General features: G+C 42.5%; 1 long non-coding RNA gene across 5 annotated transcripts; it reads right to left on the bottom strand.

Moving 5' to 3' along the window:
* Nucleotides 1-3,613: 3,613 nt before the first annotated feature.
* On the bottom strand, nucleotides 3,614-5,254 carry LOC124649267. 5 transcript variants are annotated; one of them, XR_006986594.1, is made up of 5 exons: nucleotides 4,895-5,254; nucleotides 4,413-4,729; nucleotides 4,245-4,341; nucleotides 4,016-4,081; nucleotides 3,614-3,791 (listed from the first exon to the last, which is right to left on the bottom strand). It is a non-coding gene; the product is annotated as an uncharacterized LOC124649267 (long non-coding RNA). The 5 variants fall into 5 exon arrangements; XR_006986592.1 differs by having other exon boundaries at nucleotides 4,464-4,729; XR_006986593.1 differs by having other exon boundaries at nucleotides 4,245-4,560; nucleotides 4,671-4,729.
* Between the last annotated feature and the right edge of the window lie 570 nt (nucleotides 5,255-5,824).

Below are 5,824 nucleotides of genomic sequence, written 5' to 3'. Positions count from 1 at the left end.
TCGGACACGAACAGCGAGGGCAAGCCGCTGGGATGGCGGCCTTGGTGGGATAGGGCTGCGACGCCCAGCGACCCTAGCTCCCCGCCGAGAGAGGTCGAGGAGGAGGGAGGCGTCGTTTCCCTCGACGGCCAGGAGGAGGAGGAGGAGGACTCCGATGCCAAGTGGGCACGGCTGGAGGCGCTGGAGGCGACGGACGACGCGGAGGAGGCAAGGGCCCGGGCGAGGGCGCGGGCGGAGCGTCGTCGTCCGTTCACCGACGACGAGGAAGACCCCACTGACTAGTTTGTAATTTGTTTGTTTTCAAATTTGTTCTCTAGTTTGTATGTTAAATATGTTTGAACTTGTTCGATTCGAGAATTAGTTTATAATCTGTACAACTTGTTTTCGCGTTTGTTCTCCATGCTCTTTCAAAGATTCATTACATCCAATGTAGAAATTGGAGAGTTCTTCAAAAAAGGAAAATTAGAAGCAGCAAAACAAAACATTGGGGTGTCCAAAATAAGTCGGACTGCTAGGGGTGCTCCAACGCAAATGGACAATTTACGTCTCGCGATCATTTTCGTGTCGCCAGAACACGCAAACCAACGTTCGCGAATAATTTAAGCGTCCGAAATACATCATCCCAGTAAAGATGCCCTTAGCCTGACGGCAGTGCCGATCCAGCCGGCAGCGGCAGCGAGAGCCAGGAAGAAATCTGGATGAAGCAGAGAAAAAGGAAATCGCAGCAGCCTGCTTGGTCCCCATCCTAATAATAATCAGTCGATCCGATCAAACAGACACATGTTCATCAGTCGATCGCGTACCCATGACATTGACACGTACACATGCATGCATGAAGCATATTGACCATATATGTGTTTGATCAGAAAGAAAAGCGGACGATGCTAGCTTATTAATGTGAATTATATGAATGAGAATATATAAATTAAACACAAAGTACGTCTATGTAGAAAATCATAGGGTTGCATCCATTTGTCAAGCATCAACAAAGTTTGTATTTGCTAATAAGGGGTGGTCAATTGGACGGAAGACATGGTCGCATTGAGTAATTCTCTAGGAAAGGCGCAGCCAAGAAGAAAGCGTGCATATGCAAGGAGTGAGTATCTGTAATTATATATCATAATCTTGATGCTGGCTTCGAAATGTTTGCTCGCGCCCACGACAAGGAGGTCGGATGCCTGACGCTCAGCCGCTACGAAGGCGAAGGCGACATGAGCGCCAGTGCGTTCGATGATTCATCCTGCCGCAGGCACTGCCAGAACAATGACTCCACGGAATGAAAGCGTTGGCCAGTTGTAGGTTCAGGGTGTTTCTTCTTTGCAGCGAAGATGACAAATACCAATTGAACTCAATAGTGTAGGTTTTCTGTATGTTCTTCTTCTATCGCATCTAAGAAGTTGAGGACACACAGAACCCTCTAGCTTTTCTAGTTTTGGTGACTGAGTGTACTTTTTTCGCAGCGAAATAGGCGAAGACCAGCATAACCCACTGATACGTCTCAAACGTATCTATAATTTCTTATGTGCCATGCTACTTTTATGATGATACTTACATGTTTTATACACATTATATGTCATATTTATGTATTTTCCGGAACTAACCTTGACGAGATGCCGAAGGGCCAGTTCCTGTTTTCTGCTGTTTTTTGTTTCAGAAATCCTAGTAAGGAAATATTCTCGGAATCGGACGAAATCAACGCTATTGTGTGGCGGCTATTGTGTGGCGGCTCCGTACCCCCTCCGACTCCGCCTCTTCGCCTATTTAAAGGTCACTGACCTAAATCTTCGGGACCGAAAAGCCACGGTACGAGAAACCTTCCAGAGCCGCCGCCATCGCGAAGCCAAGATCTGGGGGACAGGAGTCTCTGTTCCGGCACGCTGCCGGGACGGGGAAGTGCCCCCGGAAGGCATCTCCATCGACACCACCGCCATCTTCATCAACGCTGCTGTCTCCCATGAGGAGGGAGTAGTTCTCCATCGAGGCTAAGGGCTGTACCGGTAGCTATGTGGTTCATCTCTCTCTCCTATGTACTTCAATACAATGATCTCATGAGCTGCTTTACATGATTGAGATCCATATGACGAGCTTGTAATCTAGATGTCGTTATGCTATTCAAGTGGATTTTACTTATGTGATCTCCGTGAGACTCCTTGTCCCACGTGTGTAAAGGTGACAGTGTGTGCACCGTGTGGGTCTCTTAGGCTATATTTCACAGAATACTTATTCACTGAGTTATGATTTGAGTGGGATGTCTCTATGAAATTGTGTTGTGTTAGTACCTCCTATGAATTCTCACGGTGACAGTGTGGGGTGTTTATTAGTACTTGGGAATACATCTTTAAGGTTTTCCTGCATGATGAATTAGTGTTTGTTATCTTGCCAAAGAGTAATTCAGAATCGCATAGTGAAGTGCTTATTTATATTCCTTTATGATTGCAATGTGCTTTATATCACTATTAATCTATGTGCTACTCTAGTGATGTTATTAAAGTAGTCTATTCCTCCTCCATGATGTAATGGTGACAATGTGTACATCATGTAGTACTTGGCGTAGTTTATGATTGTAATCTCTTGTAGATTATGAAGTTAACTATTACTATGATGGTATTGATGTGATCTATTCCCCCTTTCATAGCTTGATGGTGACAGTGTGCATGCTATGTTAGTACTCGGTATAATTGCGTTGGTCTATCATGCACTCTAAGGTTATTTAAATATGAATATCGAATGTTGTGGAGCTTGTTAACTCCGGCATTGAGGTGCTCTTGTAGCCCTACACAATTAGTGGTGTTCATCATCCAACAAGAGAGTGTAGAGTGGTTTTATTATGTGATCAATGTTGAGAGTGTCCACTAGTGAAAGTATGATCCCTAGGCCTTGTTTCCAAATACTGCAATCATCGCTTATTTACTGTTTTACTGCATCTTTACTTCCTGCAATATTACTACCATCAACTGCACGCCGGCAAGCTATTTTCTGGCGCCGTTACTACTGCTCATATTCATTCATACCACCTGTATTTTACTATCTCTTCGCCGAACTAGTGCACCTATACATCTGACAAGTGTATTAGGTGTGTTGGGGACACAAGAGACTTCTTGTATCGTGATTGCAGGGTTGCTTAAGAGGGATATCTCACTACAAGATAACATGCATGTAGAGACGCTCAACTCCTTCGCTAGAGACGTGTTATTTCATCTCTACCTGATTGTAGAGACGCTCTTAAAAAGCGTCGTAGGAGCGTCTCCTAATGCACCGTCTCAGGAAATGTTGAGACGAATTGTGAGCGTCTCTACTGTAAATGAGACGTTTTGTAAAGCGTGTCTACAGTCATAGAGACGTGTTTTTCACTATTCATACATATCTTCTCTATCAACGTCATAGAGACGTGTTTTTCACTATTCATACATATCTTCTCTATCAACGTTTGAGTCGTTTTATTGCGTGCGAAACATGAATATAGCTTATTTTTTATATGAAATGAAATATTTTTTCTTGTAAAATTAACATTACTAAATGTGCATATAGTATATTCAATCATCACAAAGCCAAGACCAGTAAAAAAATGATATGCACTCCAAGGAAACAAACATATATTATTTCAGAGCAACTGTACTTTACAACTGAATTGTACACCCACATAAACTAATTTCAAATTTCTCTAACAAAGATCCTAGAAAGTTCCATATATTTCTCCAAAGAACTTCATTCTATCTGTGACTTCTCCGAATATGCATCAGCTCTAGCTCCTAACTTCTGATCTTCGTTGTAGTCTTCTGTTGTGCTGCGTGCTGCAAAGAAAACCAGTTGAAAAATAAATAAATTTCTTAGAAAAAGTAAACCTATGTATATGATTAAGCGTCTAAAAAATATCAGTAAACATGGCTAGGTGATAAGTGAGAGCATCAACTACATACTGTATCACTGCATATTCAATTTTCTGCCATTACTTAAGCTGTTCATAATATGGTACCAAATCTGTTGGCCTGGCTAACACGGAGCAGCAGGAACATACATGTATAGTGCAGCTTCCTCAGAACTTCGTCAAATCGGTTGTGACAAGTACGGAATCAAGCCTTTTCTACATTTAAGATGCCAACTTTTAAAGCCTATAACAGTAATAAGCAGAAGAAAAAAAATCTCTGGTACCATATTCGAATAGATAAAAAATTAACATCAGGTGTAGTAAACAAGATCCTTATGTCTCAAAACAATAACTCTGGGAACGACCATCAGAATCTTACCTAATTCATCGGACATAAGGACATCCATATATAACTTGGATATCATAAGGCAATTAGACATAAGAAACTTGCTTATAGCTACAAAAGTGCAAACCACCTGCAACCAAAAAAAAAGCACTGATAACATATCTTTCCTGGCACAAGCATGAAAAAAGAATGGGATTCGACCTGAATGGAAAGTAAAGAATGAATGGTCAGAAAAATAGTGAGATCGTAGACCTCGGTCGGGTACTCTTCTTTCGCTGTGTTCATGCCCCATCCAGACTGTATACATCATAATCATAACATATATGTGTTATATCATTGCAATTTTTTTCTACAAAAATCAAAGATATTGATTACAACAGTGACCGTGGATTCATAATTTTATACCTGCTACGAGATAATATCAATCAATTACCAGAACATAGATTGTCTCAAACTCACGGATTTTCAAGGTTTTGAAGGGCACACAAGGGGCGACCATAGTCTCCAGATTGATGTCCCTGTCAGAGAGCGAGTTGGTTGAGTGATGATACAGTATAATATTCTAGGCAAGCCTTGTCAAGTGCAGATATAACTAACAATCCTCATCAATTACAAGAACACGATCTAGGGAGAGAAGTTCAACAAAAATATATGCATGGAGGGATTACAGTATAGCAGCATACCGGATTGCCAAATCCCACTAATGGCAGACGCATCAGCAATGGAGGAGGATTTGTCTGGATTCGAACCACCATGGGCCGGTACTGCTCGGTGTAAGAGGGCAGGGAAAGAGGAGCAAGGCATGGACCGGAAAGGGCACCTAGACTGGCCAGATGGGATCTCAGATTCGTCCGCCAGATCACCGCCAAGGAAAGGACCAGGTAAGTGGCTGGATCCACCGGAGAGGCGCCGCCAAGGAGCGAAGTGGCGGCGGCGCTAGGTTTCCACGACTCACTGTGGATAACGCCCGAGGAGTACTAGCTGGATGGAATTTTCTAATTGTTTGTTGAGGATCTTTTCCAAGTCTTTGAGCGGTGGATTTCGGCACGATAGGACGACTTGACCAACGTCTCAAATAACGTCCCTAGGTGCCATATGGTCCTCCTTCTAAAGACGAAAATAATATCGTCTTATAAAGAACGTCTTTATGTGTCAGTTTTCTTGTAGTGTCTTTGACCTCTTCCTCCCTGAGTTCGATAAACCTTGGGTGATCCACTTAAGGGAAAACTTGCTGCTGTTCTACAAACCTCTGCTCTTGGAGGCCCGACACTGTCTATAGGAAAAGGAGTGTGCGTAGACATCAAGCTATTTTCTGGCGCCGTTGCCGGGGAGGAAAGGTAAAAGGCACTCACACTCTGGTCCCAGGTAACTAAGTTATTTTATGGTGCCGTTGTAAGTGCTCGAAGCTATTTCCTTTAGATCCTGCAATTGCATCTTTTTATTTCTTGTTTACACTAGTAAGGCATAATGGACAACAATGAGCTTTTTGTTCTATTTCCTGAGTTAAGACATGGATTGTTTGATGCGAAAATTAAAAAACCTATGGAACCTTATTTCCATGCTAGTAGTAATATTAGTATGAACGCTTTGAACACCATTGTTGATAATGATAT

Source organism: Lolium rigidum, chromosome 4 (genome assembly GCF_022539505.1).
Source record: "Lolium rigidum isolate FL_2022 chromosome 4, APGP_CSIRO_Lrig_0.1, whole genome shotgun sequence".
NCBI lineage: Eukaryota > Viridiplantae > Streptophyta > Magnoliopsida > Poales > Poaceae > Lolium > Lolium rigidum.
Note: the sequence above shows the minus strand (reverse complement) of the source record. Positions and strands in the feature narration are given on the sequence as shown.